The following is a 25,597-nucleotide window of genomic DNA, read 5'->3' as shown; positions in this document are numbered from 1 at the left end:
GCCCTGGAGAGGGGGGAAGAAGGCTGCATTCAGACAAAGCTGTCCTCAACCAAGAGAAACTACTTACTTAAGGAGTCACATCTAATCATAGAGGTCAAAGTGCTAATAAAAGCATGGCTTTTATGTATTTATGACAATAAACCTAGTGACAGTGTTGACTGAAAGAGCAAAGGTGATACAGCAAATTTCTGGAGGTGGAACGCAGTGTCCCTGAAGCATGAGCGCATTGTCAATGCCAACATCAAGTAGCGCTGACAGCCCTTGGAGTACCTGGTGTAACCGTGTGTCCAGAATTCTTCTCCGAGAGGCCTGATGAATGTCAGTCTCCCCATGCTGTCATTGTTCTCTGATGGCTTCTCCAGTGTACCATCTTCCGCAGCATTAAAACATCTGGATTTAGTGACACCTCTGTAACACACCCCTCAACATCTGTGAAGGGGAGCGAGGGAGAAAAGGCACTGTTACTTGCCTTTCCATTGCTACTGCTCTTCTCTCCCGTAAATTATAGAAAAAATAGTTACCTAGTTTCTCACCACCGTAAGTGATTGTCAGAATGTGTCGCTAGGATTTCAACCTTACCACTTAGACACCCACAACCTTAACAACCTGACATGCACAATTATTAACATGGTTTTTATCTTAGATGTTTTCTGGAGATACAACCAGCTCAAAGCAGCAAATACCTCATGTCAGTGCTACTGAGGATAAGATAAAACATAATCTGCAGTTTCAGTAAGACTGCTCTGGTCTTTAATCCTAGCCAAGAACATAACCTGTAGTTGCTTTTTTGTCTTAGGGACAAGTATTCAGTTAGGTGAAGAAAAAGTACTCCCCAGAACATTAAATGTATTACTTCAACTGTATCTCTAGCCTGCCAGGTTGTTGATAGACAGAAATAACAGAAACTGTCTTAATTCCAAGCTGCTTTTAGGAGTGAGAAACAAGGCATTTCTCCAAGGCCTCACGAGGCTTCGTCGGGGAGCCATGCAACTCAGCATGGCTGAACTCAGCATGGGTGAACTGAGAGATGGGAGGAGACGCCTGGACCCACTCTCCCACAAATCTAAACCCACCTACAAAAGCTGTTTTAAAAAATAAAAACAGTTATCACTGGCTAGTGCCCACATTTTTCAGCTTCTCAAATGTATCAAGTACCTCCATGGAACATGATCTACTTATTTTGAACTTGGGAAGCGTTAGCTTCATCGTGAACACCAACCTCCTTTCCAGCAGGTAAGAGGTAGGTTTTTTCTATTACACTGAGCTACGATGGCAATTAGCATTCCACAAAAAACTACTGACCAAATTTTCTTTGGAAGATGTGACTTATCAACTCCTTCAGGACATAAGAGGAGGATAATGATGAGAGAAAGAGGAAAAAACTAGCTATTAAGGAAAACTTGGGAAAAGCCAACTTGAGATAGAAAATATTAAGTGTAGATAAAGTTGCACTATTTAATTTACAAAGGAAGCCAAGTCCCAAGAGCAGACTAGTTCTGACATCCTGTAAACATGACATCAGACAAACTATGTTTTGGTCATCTAGGTGGATGCAAACTGCCCACGTTGTTTTGACTGAACACAGCACCAGGGCACCTAGGTTTCACCAGCAATAACCGTTAACTTTTTTTTTTTCAAATTAGACTTTTAATTGCATTTGGGCATATAGCGAAAAAATGGTTAAAAAGCTCACGAGGGACAAATATCATATCTAGATATTAAGGGCACTCATGACTCATTGTAATAACCTCAAATGTTCAAGAAAAAAAGCGCCAAAAACCCAGAGCGTACATCTTGCTTCTCCCTTACTGAAGGTCAGTACATTCACAATCTGGAAAGTTTCCATTCCCTTTGTACCCAGACAGAGTTTTGTTTTCCACATCCTCCTACACAAAGGATCACAAGTACAAATGTTAAAGTTTACCTAAATCAGTTGTGGGTTTTCTTTTCTCACATTTAGTGCACAGATAAATTCTCCCATAAGCCATAAATAGCCTCAAGAACATATCAAAGCCACAGTGAATAAGTTGAGGCTTTAAAATCAATCAGAAACTCATTGTTATTTACCTGGAGGATAAAAAGAGTTGGAATGAGTTGCGGGAAGATCTCAGTAAATGTTGAATTCAATTCCCTCTTTAGATTTGAGAATCTGCTCACTTTTCAGTTTTATTCTCTGCTTCTAGGAAGACAATGTTGTTCTCCTGATGGTATAATAAACATTACATTCAGCAGGAGATAGGAACTTGAAGAATGTCAAAACAGAGAGGACTGGACTAAAATAAGCCATGTTTAGGTGGAAAGAGGAGCATCTGTATATCGAGGAAATCAAAAGGCTGCTATTTGGCTGCATCAAATGGTGTAAATTCAGAGCTCCACAATCCTGGTTCTTCCAAAGGAATTGTCTTTCTAAACAGTAGGTTCTCTATTTCAGCTCCAAGTTACTTCCTGCTGTAGAGATAAGAAAATATCTCTAGATCTCATTTCCCTCATTTATTCCCCGTCATCTCTCTGCAAATTTTAGATCCTTCCTAAAGTATTTAATTTGCTTTAGTTGCACTAGCTGTTGCTATTCACCTTCTTGAGGAATCTTTTCTGCCAATACTCCTTCCACTGAAAGCGAATCAGATGCGGCACGGTTTGAATTACTGAGGATTACGCTGCAGGTTTACTACAAAGACTACTATTAGGTTCAGGAAGATACAAGTGGTTTGTGACTCACGCTGAATGTGATTGCCTCGCACTTTACCTAGAAACTGGGTCATTACCATGATGAAACGTTCTGTTTAAAAGGCCAACTACCTCAGAAATTAGGTCATCCATTCAGAGGTTACAGATAGAAGGTGAAGTTTCCCGCCGTACCTACGTTGCAGTTTCAAATGGCACATAAGCACGTGGGAATTCACTAACTTTCAAAAACCTGCGTGCAAAGAGGAGCTTAAGTCCCACACAAAATAGGGCCCTAATTCTGGAAGCGAAACCAGAAATCTGAGCTCTGTGCCTGACTTCCCAGTGCAGCTAATGGTGAATTGAGCTGTGGTTTACAGCAAAACAAAAAAAAAAAACCAAAAAACAAAACAACCCTGTGTGCAAACTGAAGAAGCCATAAATCAGCTCTGCTTGAACAATGATGGCACAAACATTTATAGCGAGACACGGGATTCAGTGACAGGAGCGGGGGCTGCTTAGGGTAACCTTGCTGCCAAATGGTAGTAAAACTGCAGCCTCCTTTTTGTATTCTGCTGCACAATTCTGTGTTTCTTAAGGATATTTTGAGAAATAAGAGGAATCATAGCTGTACTGAAAACGCTTTGTCTCTTTAGCACTTACGGGAGTAAATAAATGAAAAGTAATCCAACGTGCGCTACTGAAAAAAAAGAAAGTTAAATATGTAATATTTTCATGAGAGTCTATTAGAAGGAAAAAACATAATGCAAACAGGAAGAAGGGTGATGAGCCTTTGATAAGGGGTTAAGCTAGGATTTTTTGGCCAGCAGCTACAAATTGAATGTTAACCCACATACCAATACCCATTGAATACACATAAATTGGAGAGGGGGAGACAACAAGTGCTAATTGAGTGAATATAAATAGCTATTTAGTGAAAAGGTTAGAAGACTGGGTTTCCAGTGGCTGGAGTTTGCTGTCAAATTTTGACAAATTTGCTGTTAAATCATTCAAACACTCAAAAAGTTATGGGTTAGAGTGGACAGACAGATACATTCTTCTACGAAAAATGATTGCATAAACAAGATGCCAAAATCAGGCTAAAAAACACGTGCAACATGTCACGCTGAATAACTCGCTTCCTTTTTTTTTTTTTTTTCCGATGAAGTAGAAGGAAAATTGCTCCATTCCTGGTGCGCTCATTCAGAAGGACCACCTCAAATTCAGGAAACAAAGAACATACTGACAGGGCTTAATTTAACATCAGCCAGTGGCTGCACTGACCTCCGTCTATCCCAGTACCAGCCAGTACCAGACATCCCAGGTAGCAGATAATCTGTTTATGCAATGGAAGCCATCTGGACCTTTAGTACGATAATCTGGGCCTATTATCTGAAGTTCAGTGTTACTAATTGTGATAATCCAAAAGGTCTTTCAATTCCATATTTTAGGAACAAAGTTTTTTTTGGGAAAAAAAAAGAAGTTTGCATCCAAATAGGAACGTTCTTGGGCCAGAAATTCAGAGCGCCAGCAAACACTGCTGGTTTGGGGGGCGGGAGGTAGATGCTGAGGTCGTCACCCCACAGTGCCACCGAGACAGAGGATACAGCAGCCTGGGAAGAGCAAAGGGTCTTTTGTTACTGTGTTGAGTAATTTCATCAGAGAGAGACCATTTTCAGATGGAAAAGGGCTGTCCTAAACATCACTGTGATCAAAGAACATGAAGAGAACATGTCCTGTTATGCGAGATAAAGAAACAAAATAAACCACGCCATTGCTAGCAAACAAAAGCAGTAAGAGTGTGTTTTCAACAAATGGGATAACCTGGTAAAATAAGCTTGTACAGCATCTGGAAAATAAAGTCCCAGCCTCTGAGGTTTTAAGAAGTCATTACTTTAGAAAACATTAACCTCATAAGTAGACATGAGATGGATTTTATTCTGCTCTGAGAGTAAGGCACATCTTTAAAAAAGACAAGACCAGCATTTCTGAGATTCAAGATGCTGTGCTCTCTCCGGGCTGTGGTAATAGTGGAGATTAAGCTACTGTCTAAGGCCTGGCACAGAAGTCCGTGTGTCTCAACATCAAATATTTTGAAACTTCAAGCACACAGCATCATTTCTAGCACCACCTGCACGTTGAGAAGTACAAATGCAAGGGTCTGAATTAATACAAATGTCTTGGGGTTTGATACTGCCCTTCTTGCCTCTTCCTTGTGACTTCCTTGGGTTTATTTTACAGAAAGTTAACTTTTATCCTACCTCGAAGCTCTTCCTAATACAGTTTTGAATGGATATCTATCTATGAACCTGGTTTGTGTCTGAGCTTTGTCAAACACATGCTGTAGGTCTCCAGAACACCGTCTCCTTCATGTGGCCACTTGGTTATAAACAGAAAATAAGCTACCGTGAAAACATATCCAAAATTAAGCAGGTTATCTTCCTCTGAAAGAATATACAATGGTTTGGCATCGGCCCAGGATTGTAGGAGTTTCTCTGTTTTCTGCGGGTCTGTTTTTCTTACTTGGAAACAATAGTGGTATTCATGCCCGGGCAGTTCACGAGGTTACCGCTTCTGGGGCCGCATTTCTCAATATGCAGCAGTCGCTATAAAAGATGCGGCACACTTCAGACCTTAGCACATTCGGTGTTACCGCAGTGATTCCCCTTCTGCCGGCTCCTGTGGAGTAATTCAAAAATTCATTTGTTTTGAAGTGAAACGCTGCATGTACATACGAAGCTGCTCAATCCCGCATCCAGACATGTAGACCTACGGGCCAAGGCTTTGTAGACTGAAATACATACACATTGTGAGTGCTATTCTTTTGTTTCTGGCCTTTCAAAGCTCTCTTTCCCCCTCCAGTCAGTTCCTTTCTAGCCAATGCTAATCTTCTGCATGCAGAAAATGAGCACATTTATACAATATCCTGTTTTTCAAATGTTGTTTTGTCCCTTTAGCTATTACACAAGTAACTCCTCAGCGGAGAAGTTGTCAGCTACATCGTTTGCAGGTTGTCAGGCCGCCCACATTACAGTATATTTGCCCAGCCCCAGCAAGAAAGACTATGGCATTTTCCTAGAAAGATCATTGTAAACCAATTTCTTCTGTTCAATAAATAGTAGAACAAAAGGCAAGCCTCCGCAAAGCCATGTGTGTTTGTCTTCTGTAATATAACACTATGACAGGCACTACAGAAGGCTATAGAAGACAGGCATGATACAGCAGCTCTGGAAACAAAAAGAGCTGCTGACCAGCAAAACTCTTAGGAAACACCAAAAAAAAAAGGATGCAGAATTTGAATGTCAGGCAAGAGAAGGACAAAGGTTACAGTGATGCAATTAGCAAGAGAGAATCATCTAGTAAAATGTAGAAGAGCTGTAGGATAGAGATATTTATCTGAGCTGGTTAGTCTTCGTAGTCGAATGAAAAGAAAAAGGTGCTTTTAGGATGTGTTTTTTATTAAATCCTGAAACAGACATTTAAAATGGATTGCATGCACCACCCTGAAGTGCCTTTTTCTCTCTGTTAATTGCTAAGGAGGTGAGCGTTAAGTCGCTGGCGAGCCTGTTCCGAGGCTATTAGGACAGATAACAGAAAACAAATCTGGTTTTAATCTTATGTTTCTGTAACATCATAGGAGGCTAATGTAACTAAAACCGGTGGACGAGGGAAAATGATAAATAAGTCGATGGTTTCTCCAGATCTACATGCTTTTCAGTGCGTGGTTTATGTATCAAAGGCAGGAACCCGACAGCGGTTCCCACAAACCGGACCTGTGGGCTGGCTGGGGCTGTTCCTAGCAGCGGCAGAAGGTACAAGAAGTCCTACAGCAGGAAGTTATGGGTCAACACAGCAGACCTTCAAATATGTTTGTCTTTTTGTTTCTGTCCCTTTTCACTGTTGTTTCATTGAGGACAGGATTTGGTAGAACTGCAGAGAAATGAAACTGAAACGTTCCCTTCTGGGGCAGGGGACCAGAACTCATGAGCTTGTTTGTTGTTTGTTTTTTTAAATGCACTGCTTTGGAGTGGGTTTTTTTAGAAGATAATCAGGAAAGGGTCATTGTTTTACTGCAATAATGACACAGAATGAGCTATGACAATAACATATGCCTAGTAGGACGCTAAAAACTATCTGTAGATGTCAATTTGGCAGGCCTGAGCTCATAAAACACCAGCCCAGAAGGCTCAGGCTGGGTGGCCACAGGCACTGGTCCCAAAGAGCCTCTTCTCACCTTGTCTTGGGTTGGGCTGTTCCTCCCTGTGGCTCAGGGCACCGCTGTCCCCACTGTCACTTCGGAGTGTGAAAATCCAGGTACCCACCTGTCATGACAGCTGCATCTCACGGGTTAGCAGCAGTTCTGACATCTCGTCCTCATTCTGTACGTCCGACAAGTAAAACGCAGTAGGAGCCTGCTGTTCAGGCGGCCAGACAGGGCGAGAGAGCACAGGGATAAACTGCTCTCTGGGAGGGTGGTCCTGCAGAAGAGCACAACAGCGTGTTTCACACATCAGGGATTTGGAAGGCTGAGCAGTCTACGGGTGGGTTCAGACACGTAGAAACTTTTGACACACTTACAAAGTGCCAAATTTCCCAAGACAAGTAGTCAAGCTAATCAAAATGATCTGGCTGTTCCCACCAAGGGCTGTGTTTCCAGAGCATGATCTATCCCGGGGCGTGACAGTGGGATTTTATTGCCAAAGAGGCTTCAGTGGAATCCTCAGCGAGGTTTCAGATTGCTTTTTGGGGAACGAGCTTTCGCAGGGGGCGGGAGGGGCAGGAAATTTGGCAGGATTCCCCTCAGAGTTTGTGGGAATCGTCTTTGAAGCTGAAGGGATGTGAGAGTTCGCGGACGGAAGATGGATCTCCCCAGCCTGTGGAGCCAAGGTCTCAGAGGAGGGAGGCACACCACTGCTGCAGAGCCAGAGTGTTTCGGTGGTGAACATCTGCTTTTCCCACAGAACTGGATTGAGTAGGGAAAGTTATGGGGGCTTTTTGACTCACAGCACAAGAGAAGCCAGGATTCAGGTAAATCCGTATTTCCTGGGCAGCCTGTGAACTGGAAGAGGTCCAGCCCTGGCAGAGCACAGGCACTGCCTGACCCAGCGTCACCCACACATACCAGGCGTGGTGCTCCGTGCAGAGGACAACCTGGTCACGTCCCTGGCACATGGCCACGCTCCTGGAGCATGAGCTGGGCTCTTCACAGAGAATTTAAATGGTTAAAACGTCCATGTGCATCAGCAGGTTGTAAACGGTAAATTAGTTCATTAACTCCCAACACTGCTTCTAGTCACAGGAAGTTAATAAGCTAAAAACTGGTATGAAGAGGGAGAACAAAGTACAGCATTGTCTGCAAGGACTTAACTGCCCGTGTGCTGGTGAGTGCTGAGGTTACCTGGAGTTTTTTCATAAAACCGGAGTTCAGAGGTACCATTGCAATTCTCTGCACAGACTTATATTACAAGAATTAATATAATAAATGTAATCACATCACATGCTATTGTATTGGGTTCGCATGGCAAGGATTTGGTAGCAGGAGAGCTACAGGGATGGTTTCTATGAGAAGCTGCTAGAAGCTTCTTCCCCCATGTCTGATCGATCCAATGCCAGCTGTCTCCAAGATGGATCCGCTGCTGGCCAAGGCCGAGCCCATCAGCGACGGTGGTAGCACCTCTGGGATAACATAGTTAAGAAGGGGAAAAAGTTGCTGCACAGCTGGGCAACCACAGCCAGAGAGAGGAGTGAGAATATGTGAAAGAGACAACTCTGCAGACATCAAGTTCAGTGAAGAAGGAGGGAGAGGAGGTGCTCCAGGCACTGGAGCAGAGATTCCCCTGCAGCCCGTGGTGAAGACCATGGTGAGGCAGGCTGTCCCCTGCAGCCAATGGGGTCCACAGTGGAGCAGAGATCCACCTGCAGCCTGTGGTGGACTCCACGCCGGAGCAGGTGGATGCCCAAAGGAGGCTGTGACCCCACACTGGAGCAGGCTCCTGGCAGGACCTGTGGCCCCATGGAGAGATGAGCCCACGCTGGGGCAGGTTTACTGGCAGGACTTGTGACTCCTTGGGGGATCTACGCTAGAGCAGTCTGTTCCTGAAGGACTGCACCCATGGAAAGGACACACACTGGAGCAGTTCGTGAAGAACTGCAGCCCGTGGAAGGACTGACGTTAGAGAAGTTCGTGGAGGACTGTCTCCCATGGGAGAGACCCCACGCTGGAGCAGGGGAAGAGTGTGAGGAGTCCTCCCCTTGAGGAGGAAGGATCAGCAGAGACAACGTGTGATGAACTGACCACAACCCCCATTCCTCGTTCCCCTGTGCCGCTCGGGGGGAGGAGATAGAGAAATGGGGAGTGAAGTTGAGCCCAGGAAGAAGGGAGGGGAGGGGGAAAGGTACTTTAAGATTTAAGTTTTTTATTTTTCATTATCCTACTCTGATTTGATTGGTAATTAATTCCCCAAGTCGAGTCTGTTTTGCCCATGGTAGTAATTGGTGAGTTATCTTTTCCTGTTGTTACCTCGAACCACCAGCCTTTTGTTATATTTTCTCCCTGCTGTCCAGGTGAGGAGGGAAGTGACAGAGTGGCTTTGGTGGGCACCTGGCATCCAGCCAGGGCCAACCCACCAGAGCTATTTAGGTTTTTCTCACCAATTTTAACTTCAGAGAATCCTCCCCTTCAGACATACTGAGCCACTTGCCATTTTGTGAGTGTTGACTCTGAGAATTAGGGTTAGGAAACATTTCTGGCTGCTCAAATCCTGATCCTTCTCACGCTGTGCAGCTCCACATGGGCTCTGCGCTGGATGCTGAGGCTTGGGTTCATCACTCCTGCCTGTAAATACCCAGAGGCAGCACACAAGTCAATTCAGATTTTGGGCAGGCTGAATTCCCTGCTGGGAGCCTGAGTCCTGACCAAGAAGCATCGCTGCATCCCCGCATCCCTTCTCCGAGCTGCCCCCTGGCCAGTTCCTCTGCCTGGAGAAGGGGAGAGACCTCCTAACAGCCGGTTAGTCTGGCATTGGAGGTACTTCCATAGCATCCCATACACACAGCCCTTCCCAGCAGAACATCTCCTTTAGTGATACACGCAGGTTTAAAAGTAATTGAACCTGAAGACAGTTGTGTGTCACAGATTAAACTTTTTTTTTTTCACCCATCTTTTTCGTATCAGTTGATTAACAGAAAAAAATTGATTTTTCCCACAAATTTTGCCTAGCAGTGCTAGCTCTTCTCAGTCAGCTCCTTTTGAAAGCAAAAATAGTTTTGGTAGTGAAATTACCCCATTCACTTTGTCTCTAAAAACAACACAGAATCTCAAATTAATTAAATTATAATCAACATTAGGAAAAAAGATCAAATTGTGTGCTTGCTAGTCTCTTCATATGTAATTAGGCATGACGAGTCTTTTGTGTTGCTTATGTCTATTCCATTGGAAGCACCAGGGTACGAAGCAGTGACCCAGGGAGCTATTTAGGTTTCCTGGCTATTTGATTTGCAGAGGTAGTTTTTTAAAGCAGTGCCTTGAACATCCCAAAAGAGCACAGACACTCTCTGCCTGACACGGGCAGTGAGAAAAAGCCAAAAAAGGGCTGGTGTTGTTTTAGCACCACCGAGTGGACAAATATGGAAAAAAAAGTTCATTTTTGAGACTGGGTGCGCGGGTGTCCTGGGCAGGCCCCGGGCAGGCGATGGCTCCATCGTGGGGCTGGAGCCCCGAGCAGGGCCCACCCTCACCCACGGTCGTCTTCTTATCGACAAGTATCTCGGGAACCTTTTGCACACCTCGTTGCCAAATCAGGCTGTTTTGTTGTGCCGCGTGTGGCGCCGGAAAGTCACTCCACAAAATATTAGAACTGTAAATATAAACCAAATATCTGTAACAAATATAACTGTAACATAAAAACAAACAAATTCTGTAATTCGTAATGCAGAAGTTCGGTTGCCTCAGAAATAGCTCAGACGCTTCGCAGTATTTTCTGCCAGTTCTGTGCCTCCCTTGAAATCAATGCCCCGTTAGGTAAATGAGCGGGTTGTTCCCTAAATCGGAGGGGGGGAGGGGTAAAAAAACACCTTAATGTAGTGTTTCAAAGTGTTTCTTATACCTGAACTGTTCTGTGGGGCTTTGAACGGTAACTCTTATGGGTGGCTGGACTTGGACAGCTTTTAACGCTGTTCACAGAAGATGTATGTAGACATGTAGCAGCTGCAGCTATGTAAGAACTGCCTTCCCCTGGCACCAGATAAGATAGCGTGTTGAATTAGATAAAAATGCGCTCACCGCCCACCTATATTCTCTATACTTTACTGGCATACTTCTGCCTAAAGCTTTGGCCAGCTCTGTCTCCTGTGGCTTATCTGTTATGGATCTGTTATTTGGATTACACTACAGCCTAGGGAGCCCTTTGTGCTACTCCACAAACGCACACGCCGTCTCTGTACCGAACCGTTTACCATCGGCCGAGATAAGCCAGGGAGAAAACAGAAGCACGGGCCGCTTTTGCAGCAGCTCCGCAGCAGGACCACTGCCATGGCCTGCACCGTGCAAAGGGTCTCCGTGTCCTCCTATACTGAGCTGGTGGAAAGCGGGCAGAGATGGCTTCTATCTAAGAGGAGATCTGCATGTTGGTGTAGGAGACCAAGGCAAGGAGAGGCAACATTCCTGAAGTGCATCCTATAAAAAGTTAACACTTGGGCGACTGGTGAGTATCCTTTGGGATACCTGACTGCACTTCTGCAGCCAACAGAGCTCTCCTGGAACCAGCGCAGGGCAGGCTGCTTTCTGCAAATTCCACATTTAACAGCATGTTTTCTCCTTGCTTATCACATACACCCTGCTTCAAATAGAAGCACCTGAGAGGCAGCTGACGTCTCAGGTCCTCTCAGCTTTGAATGAAGGAGAAAAAGAAACCCCTTCAAAGATTCAAAGGCTACAAATTCTAGTTGTTGCTAACCTTTGTCGCATGCTTCTCCTTCATCCCCCCCAAACACCTCTGAGGGTTGAGTGAGCGCTCAGGGACAGGTCTGGCGGTTGATTTCTCAGCTATTTATAAGACATCAGAGCATCCAAGTACAAAGTAATGCAGCTGAAGACAACTAGTCATGGGTCTAAGGAAAGCCAGACAGAGCCTGACTGCTATTTCGCTTGTTAAGCTGGTTTGGGGGAGGAAAATCCACCTCCTACCTACCTGCCACTCTCCCGCACCAGAGGAGGCACTCGTGTCTTCAGCCCCAGCACTCTATAATCCTTGGCTGCTTGATAGTCCAAGCATCTAGAGGAAGATTGGCAAATAGTGGCATTATTCCAAGTTATCTGTAACCCAAACGTGTTGGTTGCACTCATTTAGCCTTTCAGAGTAAGGAGGGGATTCACAACAGGTCCTCCACATCCTGGGCATGTGAGCTGTGCAGCAGGCTACTGGGGCAGGTGGGCCAGCGTGACGGCCCAGGTGCCAGGGCTGGGTCACCTTCTTCAGCTGATGGCACCGATTTGCAGTCACAAGAGCACAACTTCTTACTTGCTCATGGGCACTGTGCAACTCACGGGACTAGAGATCCGAACGCATGGGGACACAGAAATTACTAAAAATCAGCAGGGATGCAGAACGACCATATTAGAGCCTGTGCAATATGCCATATCATGATAACATCAACCACCTTCTCTCTTCTAAAATAAGCTTGAGCCTTTTTTTCCAGGAAACAAATGAATTGCAAAGACAGCTGGGCTGAAGGGGAGCCTCTGAGCTACGGACCCTCGGTAAAGCAAGGCAATAAAAACCCCAAAAGGCAAAATTTTAATCTATGCTTGTCCGCAGTACTTCTTGCTAGTTCATTACAAGTAGCTTCCCACAAAACAGCTTAGTATCAGGTGGCTCTTGCTCTACATGTTCGCGTTTTAGATCCCTTTGAGATCATCTGAGTCCTCCTAAATGTTGCATACAGGGAAGGTGGGTGTCTAATGTGGGGTGCAGCTTCCATTCCACGTGGGAAGCTCCTTAAAGTCCAGATTTGCAATGTTCAGTTTGTAAGCACATCAGTCATTTTTACATCTGGTTCTCGACATCTGGGAGATCTATTACTGACCTTGTTTACAAAGTATACTTGATCTCCGTTCTGGCTGGAGCAGAGCATCTGTATTTCGCCTCTCCTGATCTGCCTTGCCCAGGTTGTGTACCAGCTTTCCGTGTAAACAAACCGGCTCCCGCCTGATTCATTCAGCAGTTTCACAAGCCGGCATCTGTGACCTTGCAATTCCCAGGCCTCCCCTGGAACAAGGCTGATGAAAGGAGAGCTCGTCCTACCCCACAGCTGTCCTGGTTCCTCACAGGAATGGGCAAAGGGATACAGAAACCTAGGAGCACGTATGCATTTGAATACAATGAAGATATTGTTCCAGCTTGCCCAGCTGTGGTGGTGACATCGAGGAAACCAAAGAGTTTGTGCTCTGATTTTCATACTAGGAGTAGGAAGACTTTAAAAAGTGCAGACACAATATATTATTTGGGTCTCTCCTACCCCTCTTGCCACGTGGCCGGCTCAAGCCCTCAGGCTGACTTACGAACCGTAGTGCTTTCCAGAGATGTAGCAATGTGTCTTACTTCCCAGCTGAACTTGGATGGAAACACAGCCTAGAGAGCTAAACCTGGCTGGCTCAGCAGCACCCATTGTCTCCCTGCCCCTTCCCTGCCTCTGGGGACCGACTTGTCACCCTTGTCTCCTCCTGACCCTCTCTGGGCTCGGATCCTCCCCAGGAGGCACCAATGAACAATTAACCATTCTCCTTCTGAGCTGGTTTCCCACAAGCACCGTCCAATAATTGGGTAACAGAAAACAGACATGGAAAGGAAACAGGATGAGACCCAGCTGACAGCTCCCCACACCCCACGTGCATCGATCACATCATCCCACCACACCGCATCCCTCTAATCCACAGTACCACCTACCAGACCGCCCCATCACATGCACCTTCTCCAGAAGACAGTGAATGAAGAAACCAGAAAGATAAAGAGAGTTTTGATTCATAAAACCCATAAATAAGGAAAAAAGTGAATTTCCTGCAATTCTGATCATTCTCAGTGGCCTTTCCGATGACGTCTGCAAATGTCTCTGGAGCAGGATTCAACAGCTGTGTGAAAGCGAACGCCCCCTCAGTGCTCCCTTTGCTCCGAGTAAGTGGGAAAAGAGATCTTCACTAATAGAAAACCCAGGTAATTGCATTGATTAGTAGACTGTAAATTAGTTTAACAGCAAATTATGTAAACGAGCCTGCTATTGAAATCTAATAGACTATTTTCAAAACAGATGTTCCTTTTTAAATCTGCAGCTGGCGAAACAGTTGTCATCCCAGGGAGGATAGAGTTTTCCTGTTGGGTAAGAGAGATGCCCATTAGGATGACCGTGATTAAACTGCTGGTGTTACCTGTTCGTCACCATTAAGAAGGTGCCAAGTGCTTAGGTAACTCTAGGTGCTCACAGGTTACGCCCATAGTTAACCTGAAAGCATTACAGATGCAAAACCCGGGGGCTCAGTGTGTGAAGTACCTGGAGCTACCATAAAATTGTGCCTGGGTTTGGCTTTTTCCAAGAAGATTATGGTCTAATTGGGTAAACATCGATCCAGGGAAGCCCCACAGCCTGCGTTATGCAAGATATCAGATTAGATAACAAACCTGTCTCCTGGATTTACAGCTGGGAAACGGCTGAATCCTTCCTGCAACTGGCTGGGCAGAATTTTAACCCCTTGTGAATCCAAGCAAGAGCTGGCTGAGCAAGTCGATCTGTCGATAGTTTATCCTGCGTGGCTGGTGAGCAGCATCCTCTCCTAAGTATGCCACTCGTGGTGTTAGCTTATTTTTAGGCTTATATCTAGAGATTATGTAAATAAGATTTAGACAGTGCCCACAGATGGGGGTTATAGAGTATAAGGGTTTTTAGCTGGTTTTATCTGAAGTTCAATCCTGTGCTAAATTGTAAGTTAATACTTCTTCCTTGCTTCTCACATGGGGATTTTTTGTAACATCAGCAGTTTAAAAAATCATTTTAAAACAGGCACTGAGTGAAACAAAGCATCTATTACTATTTCTGATTTTGGGAACAGAGTAGATTTTACTAAAGATGTTTTTTTAAAATGGAGTTAATCTAAGATGTCCATGGCATTTGCACACTGATTTTTTGCCTTCTTCTAATTTAAATAACGGTTCATGGTCAGGAAATAGCTTTACATAAATTGTCCAGTGAAAGTCAGTATCGTTAATGTTAATGCATTCAGGATCACATGTATTTGTAGATTTGTGTCCTTTTAATAATCCTTTTTTTAAACAAATCCCAAAGATTCTTAGTAAACCACTTCAGAGATGAATATTAGCAGAACGAGGAGAAAAGTAAGAGCAAGAGACAAGGGATCCCAGATATGTATTTCACTGAAAATTGACATTAGAGAGTTGATAGAAGAATACAAGAGCGTTGTTCCAGATGGCAGGAACTGCAGAGGAGGAAGAGCAGCAAGAAGCAACGAAGGGAAGCTAACGATAGATGAAGTCGGATGAGAAACAGACACTCGGAGGCACGCATCCAATTCTTCAGGTTACGTAAAATTATCTTTACCATTTATGCACTTCCCCCCTTTTCTGGGTGATGCACATTGCAGATAGAGTTGGTAGCACTGCTTGTAATTACCACCGCCTGACAGTTCTCATTATAAGATCCTGCTCTTGGTCGCTGGTAAGTTTGTTAGATGTTACTCACCCAGGCTGAAATGTCTTCTGCCAAGGCTTGGCCTCAGGCTGATTCTTTCACCCTCCATTTTCTTTTAGGAGGAGGAAAGGGGAGGGCAGTTTCTGTAAAAATGGTTCTGTGGTTTTCAGGGCAAGATTAGGCAACCGTTCATTTGAGCAAGAGCTTGAAATTTGGCAAAAGAGGGGGAGGTCACTCCGATGCCAGAAGATGTGGCCAAGTTATAAATGTGTTTTTAAAAAGTCTCAGTTCACGTACTTCGGCAGAGACTCGTCAGCTTGGCGGATGAATGTGCAGAGGGTTGTGTCAGCACAGGGCACGCCGTGTCTCCTGCCAGCTTCCCGGCCCTGGCAGGACAGTCCCCGGCAGGCAGCAGCGCCAGCCCCTGGGCATCCGGGATGAAGGTGGGTAGGAGCAGGGAAGTGGGGCTGAGTTAGCAAGGTGAAAAGGCGCTTGATTACAAACCTCTGAGAATAAAACTCTGATGACATATGGAACTGGAAAGGTAAATACCAGCAGCCCAGCCTAGCAAAGAGCCCAGGACCTGAAGTAGGCTGACTGGTAGGACAAGAGGAGCAGGGTGGTCAGGAGGAGATGGAGGGGAAAACGGAAGGGAGAGGGAAGGAAAACATCTTGGTAATAGCTACCACCTCCTTTCCAGAGCCCAGAGCAGAGCTGAGGTCACCCCCTTCCCCTTTTACCAGCAGAAATCTGGAAGTCGACTGGCACTTGTGGTTCATCCTGCTTGCAGGGCTTCCTGCCCTGGTGGAAAACCTGTTACTCCTGTTCCTTGATTAGGTGTAACGCTTCGATTCTCCAGCAGGGAGACGCGTTAGCGCTTCTCCTTGGTGGAGCACCTCAGCTTGGGATCAGGGCAGACTTCTCTGCCATCTGTCACGCCTGGTCTCCCCTGGTGCTGCGGGGGAGATGGAGTGAGACGTGGTGCTCAACCAGACTAGCTGTCTGTGCTCCCTTCCTTGCTGCTTGGGGGGGAAGAAAGAGCAGCTGTCGCCAGCCTGGGCTGCAGAGGGATGATAAAAGGCCCTAATACCACGTGTTGCTGCAGGCCCTGAAGCATAACACAGAGCAGCTACGGAGGAAGAACTTGAAGAAAGGCGAGAGGCAATGGCCAGTAACTGTATCCTTACTCATATGTCCTAATGACCTCTTTCTTCCCCAGCCAAGTTAACAGCCAGTCTCCCCTCACACCCCCACCAGCTCCTCACCCCAATATTTTCAATCCCCATAAAACTAAACCTCTGCTCCAGTCATGCCAGCATGTCCTTGTTCTAAACATCAGCATCTTCCAAATACCATTGCCCCCAGCCGTTGTTATCCCTCAGGCCTCTTAGCCCCAGCATCTTCTGAATGCTCCATCATCTTCTGAATACCCCAGCATCCTCCCAACTCAACCCCAGTGGCACCACCCTGGAGCCCTTCTAGCTCACGCGTTAACCTTGTTATTCTGTAACCTCTATACCCTCACGTCGCAGTCATCTCCGTATCGCCTGTGACCCTGCTCACCTTCAGATTTAGCCGCTTCATCCCAAATGACTATTTCTACAACTCCCTTATCCCTGGTGCTGCCCAAGTCTCCAAGATCTAGTTCCCAGTGCCACCCTGAGCCCCTTCTTCCAGCTGCCTCCTCCTCTCCACACGAGGGGAGCTGGATGCAGAGACCTCACCAGCAAAGCAGCACAACGCTTCCTTGTCTTTTCTAGGCAGAGTCAACTCCATGCCAAGGGCTGGGGTTCCTCCCAGCTGACCTCCCACATCCAACCAAGCGAGCATCACTTTCCTTTACAGTGAATGGAGATAACTGGATACCTTTAGGGCACTATTGATCTAACTCAGCTTAGACATATACTTTGGCTGCCCCAAAAGCACCATTAGGTCTCTAATCACCGTAAGTGGAGACAAGGATTTAGCTCAGTTTAGATCTCTCCGTTGTTGACTTATAAAGTTTGTTGAGATGATTGCACCTCAAACAACCTTGCATATCTACCCTTGTTATTTTTTAATTCATGCTCAGTGATGATCTTTATTTTCCTTCAAATCAGCGTTGCAATTTTCCAGGGGAGTGTCCTGCCTCATGAGCTCGCCCAGCGAGGGGTGGCTCAGCAGCAGCACCCTTGGCTGATGGATGTTTTCAGCACACAACGGTCCATACAGTACAATAAAGTAAAATAGAATACAATACCACCTAGTGGTAAGAGCTTGGATCTCAAAGCATGGTGTAGAAAAAAAATTCATAGCGCAGCTGGGCACAGAAATGCCCCAGCAGTAACCATTATTGAAAAGCAGGAATAAGGGAAAGCTCCAGGAATGATTTTTCCACCATTTCCATCCTTGTTCCTAGAAAGTGCTGTTCTCAGCTAGGCGTTGTTTAGAATACATTTAAGTGATATCTTTTGTTAAGGTCAGTATGTTCCAGTTTGATCAGCTTGACCAGAATGGGTTGAAAGTTACAGAGACTGGAGAACGGAGGAGAAGACAACATTACGCGCTGGAGAAATCCAGGATGGGCTCATGCCTGGAAATCTTGGGCCAGTTTTTGCCATTGAAAATGGTAGTGTTGAAACCCAAAGGTTCAAAGAAGGGGCTACAAGGGCATGGAGGTTTGGGACCAATTTCACAAGCTACAGTTTTTCACCTCAAAACCAGAGAGGACTAAGAAGAAAAAGATTAAATATTAAAACAGGCAGGAAGAAAGTGAACAACTCCTCCCCCTCTCTTTTGATACCAGAATTGGATGACATCAAATGAAATTAGCAGGGACCAGGTTCAAGACAAGTAAGATGCAATGGCTGTTTGCACAACAGTTAATTAGGCAAAGAAGCGTGTAACTCTTTGCCACGTGATGTAGTGAATACTGAAATGCTTACCCCCCCCTCAGGAGAGTACTCAGGGCTTCTACGCCATACTGACAGAGTGCAGTCCGTGACAATCCTTCCATGCGCTGGACTTCAAACGCTCTGTGTTTTCCTGTGCTCGCAGCCTCTCTGCTGCTGGCGATGGGGTACCTGCCTCGGCAGAGCTTTGCTCTGGGAACTGCAGCTGCTCCTAGGGGAAAAAAAATTGTGTTTAAGTATGAAAAACAAAATTCAGAAACAAAAACACAGTGTGCAAAGATATATAGATAAACATACCTAGCTACGATTTTCTTGTCAGCTGATCCTGAAGAGTTGTTTTCAATGTTTTAGAATAGGAAATCACTGGGAATTCACTGGGTAACAAAACAAGAAAATCTGAAGTAACATCATCTTGCAAAAATTAGTCTTGGCTCCAAGTTCATTTTACATAACATAGGTTGGTTGCTCATTCACTGAATATTTTCATTATGCGCTTCTGTAGGGAAGATGATTTGTAGCCATATTTATTTGAAGACTATATTACAATGAATAAGTGTAAATAATGTATATGAGAAGGCAGGGTAGGATTGCCTGGCAGCCTTCAATCTGCCATTCCCGTGACTGCTAACTTGGCAACCTTAACATGGCTCTTTGTGTGGGACAAATTATAAACCAAATAGTCCCGAGGTAAGGCTTTCATTGCCTACACAGTACTGAATCTATTTATTTTTCAATTCCATTCAAGTCCCAAGTGCTGTCAGAGTGCCAAAGTTTCAGTCAATGTGATTTTTCATACTGCAAATCTTCTATGTTTAGTTTAAAATGGAGCTGTCACAACCCTCGCAATGACTGGGGCAGTGCTTTTTACAAAGATATCAAAAACTATTAGAACTTCCCAAAGTCTCCTGAAAATTTCCGCAGGGGGATGAGGCCGTTGAGGTGCAGAGCCACATCCAGCATCAGCTTCTCTGGAGACTGACAGAGGACCTTACCATATCTTGAGCCTTTCTCCTTCAGTCTGGTGGTTTAGCAGGTGACTTGGTGCCCAACGAGAGATGCAACGAGCATGTCACGTAGCCAAGAACCTGAAGGTCCCTCTGCAAAAGCATCACCTGAAAGCAAGGGCTCTGCCGGTTCCCCTCAGCGTGCACCTTCAGCAACACCAAGCACGGTAACTCTTCATGGTGTCTCAGCATCGACTCGCTGTAATGGAGGAATATTACTCCTTAATGCACATTGTCCGCCTTCCAAGGTGCTTTCAAAGGCTTTTTCTCCCCTTTGTCTCTGGGCAGGTGGTGGTTTGCCTGGGAGTTGGGAGGGGAGCAGGTCTCCTAACGCTCTCCAGCAGTTCTTTCCCTCCTCCTTCTTCATAGACAAGTGAACAAGGGGAAGGAAGGAGGAAACAGCCCGCTGCTGGGGATGCAGCAGCTGAAGATCCAGTTTAAGCTGCCAAAGAGATTTCCTCTTTATTTACTACTGTGGAACAAAGTACAATTACCGAGGATTTGGTTAATGTATCATTAAAAAAAAAAAAAAATCTATTAACCTAGAAGTCTGATGTTTTTCTTTATATCACTACAAATGACACATCCTTTTGCTGTTCCAACACTGGTGGCATTCAAGTTTTAACAATTAAAAAAAAAAAAGAGCTAAAGTAACCACATTAATTTTATAAGTATGCACCGGGAACAAAATAAAAATAGCTTAGGATGCTAGAATCATTCCAAAGCAAACAAAACCTACAAATAGTGAAGATAAAGTTAAATTTAACAAAAAATCAAATATATTAAGATCCGGGAAATCTTAAGCTAAAAAAAAACCCGCTTTGCTCTGACTCTTTAAAAAGTTATTTCAGGATCATAAACACTATTCAGATTTATACTGAGCTGGAATTTTTTTTTGATGCCTTATCTATGTATTTTCTTCCGTTTGTAATTCCAGCCTTTACAAGTGTTTACCATTGGGCATTTATGAAGCAATTAAGCATTTTTAGAAATGGACGTTCCCAATTGACTATTATGGCTAGATTATTTTTAGGAGGCAAAGGACTGAAGACAAAGGAAATTCCTCGGTTTAAGACATAATCAGTTCAAAAGTTGAGCACTGCTCTGCATAAGTGAATTTTGAATAATGAAATCTTTAAACAAAACCGAGAAACGTTTTTACTCCATACCTGGTAAAAATATCATTCGAGCACACAATTAAATGTAATCTGGGATGAGGTTCTCTTCTGGTTTTCAAAACATCAGCAAGATATTCAGGTGGTAGATACTGGGTCCATGCTGATGCATTACCTTTTCAAAATTAGTGCAGTTGCTACTAATGCTCCTCTGAAAAGCGCTGAGGTTTCTGAATTGCTGTTGGGGTTGTCTTATTGACCTGCGGGTCCATGGTTTGGCGGATGCATTAGCCACCACCGCTATGTAGGCTACATTCCCTTTTTTACATAAGCATCTGGTGCAAACACCATTTCTTAAAAAATTAGTTGTCAAGTATTTTCTTCTTTCCTAGGAGGCAGTTTTTATTTATCTCAATTTTCCGTAAAGGTGGCTTGAGGGGGCCATTCGGTTTGGGAGAAGGAGGGGGAAGACAACTGCTTCAAATAGAACTGGCTGCATCCATTTCAAAGTCCTTTGGTTTGGAGAAAGTACCAGAGTTAGGCCAAAAGAAAAAATGGGAAGGGCCAAAAAGAACCACCACAAAAAAAAAAAAAAAAAGGCAGTTATAATTTGTAGACTGTTCATTTATTGTGAAGGAGAAAAAGAGATGAAGTCCCAGTTTCTTCTGTCCATCAGTGAGTAACTGAGATTATTCCAGCTGGTAACAGAGCAAAATTCACCCTGAGTCTGATGTTATGAACTCTCTCCCCCAGAAAAACATGAATTTAAGAGCTGCTATTCACAAAACTGCCACAAAATTATGAAAATCAGGTTCAACTGGAGAGCAACCCCTCTCAGCCGATTTCAAAGGCGCTAGCATTATAAGGACCATCTCACCAGCAGGAGTTAGTTGGCGGCTCCTCCAAACCCATCAAGCTAAATCTCTCAGCAAACACTTGTTTTCAGATATTCCTAAAGCTACATGGATATCTTAAAAACAAACAAACAAAGAATGCCCTGCCCAGGTATACCACTGTCACAGAAGACGAGCTTTTTGGGGGGATCCCTGTTGTTACTGGATTTAATGGTTTAATCCCATTGGCACAGGGCCTTTCAGATGCGTGGGCCTTTCTCAGGCAAGGATGCTGGGGCCCGAGTCACTGAATCACTGGTGGGAGAGGCGATCCCAGGCTTTTATATATAGTCCCCTGTGTTTTGGGGGGTCCCCACTGAGAGGAGCACAACGCAGGGAGGGCTGTTGGAGTACCTGGCACCCTGGCAGGAACACGGGAGGTTCAAAGCAGACCGGCATTGTAGCATTGTGGTTATTTTTTCAGTTCCTCCCAGATCTTTCAATGCAAAGGTGGAATTTACACTGCAAAGGGAAGGTTAAAAACATGGAAGTGTTCATCAAACAAAACTGGACTTTGTTGGAGGTCCCGTACTCAGATCTGTGATTTACTTTAGGCTGGAAGCAACGTTTAGAGTTCCCTGTCACGGCTCTTAATTATGTTGTGCAGAGTGCCAAGCTTATTTAAAATTGTAGCAGACAAGTATAATTTGCGTGTTTAGGATGAGGGTGATTCACTCAGCCACACAAAAACCCGTGGCCTGGCTGGCAGGGGGACAGCTCGAGGTCTGCGGGGAGGGGGCTCTGCTGGTATCCACTGCAGCTATTCTCTTACGTTATTTAAGGCCAAAACCAAGGAGCAATTTGAAAGTACTAGATGTAAATGAATTACTATTGTAAATCAGGGGGAAAAAAATCCAACTAAATGGAGAGATCGCTTTTAGAGCATGCACCTCCAACCACCCTTCAGCTGTGCTACATAGTTTTTTTCCCCAGACAGAAAAATAAAATAGGACCTAAAACAACGCTTGCATTATGAACTTGCAATTTACGGCACAGCAACAGCTATCCAAAGGACGCTGGATTAGCCGGCTTTGTGTTTGCTTTTATCTATCCACATTCTGGAAGGATGCTCTTAATTCGGTGTTCCTTAAGTTTTAGCTACAGTCATGCTTTGGTAATTGAACTAAACCCTGGGAACGGGATTTATATATATTTCTGACACCTGGCTGTCACACCCTATACTAAAGAATCACTGCAAAGGTAATTTAATGATTTATTTGTAGTTGATGTGGAGACTCCACACGCCTACTGAACGGATGGATGAATCAAGCAACTTACCTTTCAGCAAGAACATTTTAAGGTAGCTTTACAGGATTAGTAAAATTCGTGGGAAACAACAGATGAATGAGTGTGCTCTCAGTGATGTAATTGTACAGAGCATGACCGCATGTTTACTTATGCCTTTGCAACCTCTTTTTTTCAGCGCTGAGACGGACTACACGTTTCTGTTTCCCTCACCTCGCTAGCCAGGATAGCGTTTAACAGGTTTACACTGAACAGCAAATGCAGTTAGAGAATATCCTAGGGAGAATTTCCCCAGGACTGCACTACCTGTGATAATTCATTTCTACACTTGTCGTTTGATTTAGTAGCATTTTGCTCCTGCTTTTCGTAGAAGCAGCTGCGCAGTATCTGAAGCACGACGGAATCCAGGCGGCCGCTGGTACAAACAGGACGTGCCAGGCTTGCCAGGGCAGCTTTCTGGCGTGCCAGGGTTTTGTGGCAGATGCAAGCGCTGCCAAGCCTACAAAGATGACACCGTTGGCGAGCGAGGCTCCAAGAGAAGGCACTCGGAATACCTCTGGAGAACAGCAGGCCAAATGCACCTTGGCTCCCAGGGAAGCCCTTCTGGGACAGGTTTTTGCACTTTTGGGAAATATTTGAGTAGTTTTTGACTCTACTTTTCTGTGTGAATGCCTTTCAAGAATGACTTGCTAGATCAAAGGGAAAAATACCCCTTGATATTGCTTGATCAAGCAAGTGGTCTTCATAGTGGCAGATTAACTACACCCATTTCACAGGTGAGGCACGTGGAGGGAGGAGGTTTGCCAGAAGTCTGTGCTCTCTTACATCTCGGGGTTTGGCTTGTGACCCTGTGCATGACTCCTACCCGTCCACTCACCGGTGACTGACTGCCTCATAGTCAGAAGTATCGCGTTCCCGGTTTCACCGTTTGCCTTTACGCACCAAGCAAACTAGAAAAGCTTGCTCGTATAAAGTGACTGTATTTTAAATCTCCCTTCTTTTCCATATCAAGGAATGAAGAGAATCGGTACATTTGGTAGAGATCAGGCATCTTGATTGCTGGCCTCAGGTGCAGGCTGGGTATCAAGCAGTGAGCAACCTCAGAAAGATGGTGTGTTGCCATTTGTGCAGACGGAAACACAGGCTAAGGAGTTCTCTGCTAACTGAGCTCAAATACTACTTGCAGGGAACAAAGTGTTCCCATCCCTCCATCCAAAAATAGAAGAGAGAGAGACAATACTTCTTCAGTCATCTGCCAAAAAGATAAGGGAGACAAAACCACCCCCAGCTCCAAAGCTCCAGTTTAAGCTCACCAAAACGCAGCTTCCCCTACTCCGGTGCTGCCACGGCTGATCCCAAACTCCCTCAAGTCCCATCCCTTCAATGCGAGGCAGAGAGAAGCAGCAATACTGTCTGGCCTGCATTTTAAAATAAAATCATTTGAAGGAAAAAATAAATAAATAAATAAATAAATGCTAGCGAACTTCTGAAGTGACAAACGCTGTGATGGTATCACCTAAATTGGCGTGCCCGGGCTTGAAACTCCACCTCTTGCGCGTTGTTCGCTGTACATTTAGTTCACTAAAGTACATCTTCGGGGAGGGGCCGGCTCCTGAAAGCTGCAAGATATATTGCTTCCTGTCTCCCTAATCAGCTGTGCAACAGGGTAAATTTAGAAACGAAAAGGCAGCGCTGGCAAATGGGTTTTAGCGCACACTGAAACCTGTTTTGGAAAAGTCAGAACAGGTCGCGCATGTCTCCAGCTCAGGCAGAACCGGCAGGCTCCGAGCAAAATAAGAAGCGACTTGCAGCACGCACGGAGCACCTCTCATCCCGAGGGAGCCTGGAGTATTTTACGTAACGGGAGTTATCGCCCGCCCACCCACGCGTGAAACAGGCACCTGCGGGAGGCAGGCGGCTCCGGCCAGGTGGGGCACAGGCGCTTGAAGGAGGCCAGCGAAGACTATCATCTCCTCTACTCAAACACACAGGAGGAATTCAGGTGGGCATGTGAATTAGCCAGGCTGGAACTGAGCCAGGAGAACAGTCCTTGCTTGGCAATAAGTACAGTGGATTATTTAATGACCCTGAGCCAAATGCAGCGCATTTCATCTCAACTTACTGAAATTGCTCCAGAGTCCCAAACAGGTTTACATTCCAGAAAAATGCCCTTTCAAGTCTCATGAAGCTTGTTTACTCAAGGGCAGAATTGCAAACAGCAGAAAGTCAACTACAAGGAAGACCTTCCTCAGCAGGGAAAAAAAAAAAAAAAAAAAGATATCGTAAAGAGAAAGTTTTGAGGTGAAGGGGGTGGGAAATATGCCACTCCCTTCAGGGAGATATATACCAGTAAACAAATGATGTATAAGTCTGCAGGCCATCATTTTTACCACACAGTTCTGCACCGGAGAATGTGCAAATGACTCTTCCATTAGAAAAGACCACACACTTCTTCTGCTGGATTTTTTCCCCTCTTACCCAGTTTGATGCTTTTGTTTTTGCTGAGACTGGTATCTGGGCTTAGCTTCAAGCTCATCAGTAGTTCCCTTAGAGTTTCAGCCAAAAATACATCTTTTCCACAAAGGCTGGATGATTTTCAGGATGATTTTACTTCTCCGCAGGAGGTTTTTCTCCTACTAAGTGGGAGCTGTGCTCAATCTATTGTATCTTGGCCACACTCAGACTTGACTAGCTGGGTTAATTCGCAGACAAATTGAACACATGCAGTACGTTTAGTCAGAAGACAGATAGCACTAAAGCACCCTTTACCACAGTGGAAACATTTTTGTCCAGTTTATTAAAGCATTCGAGCTTAATTAAAGCACGAACATATTTTCAATAGAAGAAAAGAGCAGGTACTAAAGGACTTCTTAAGCAGAGAAAAAAACCCCAATGTTTGGAAACCAAAACTGGACAAATGTAAATAGCAAGTAAGGTTTTTTTCCATTTTTACACCATCGGTGTGATCATCCATTGGGAAGAATTACCAGAGGGAGTGGTAGACCTTGTTAGAGTCAAAACTGCGTGTTTCTGAGGTGTTTACCTTAGCTAACAACAAATAACCGGAGCAACGGGGGTTACCAGTTGAACCA

The 25,597-nt window shown here is 44.9% G+C and overlaps 1 long non-coding RNA gene across 1 annotated transcript; it reads right to left on the bottom strand.

Moving 5' to 3' along the window:
- Window positions 1-4,862: 4,862 nt before the first annotated feature.
- On the bottom strand, window positions 4,863-15,460 carry LOC128904211 (uncharacterized). Its single transcript, XR_008464442.1, has 4 exons — window positions 15,409-15,460; window positions 11,853-11,936; window positions 6,987-7,142; window positions 4,863-5,343 (listed from the first exon to the last, which is right to left on the bottom strand). It is a non-coding gene; the product is annotated as an uncharacterized LOC128904211 (long non-coding RNA).
- Between the last annotated feature and the right edge of the window lie 10,137 nt (window positions 15,461-25,597).

Source organism: Rissa tridactyla, chromosome 1 (genome assembly GCF_028500815.1).
Source record: "Rissa tridactyla isolate bRisTri1 chromosome 1, bRisTri1.patW.cur.20221130, whole genome shotgun sequence".
Lineage (NCBI taxonomy): Eukaryota > Metazoa > Chordata > Aves > Charadriiformes > Laridae > Rissa > Rissa tridactyla.
This window is presented reverse-complemented; position numbering and strand designations above follow the sequence as displayed.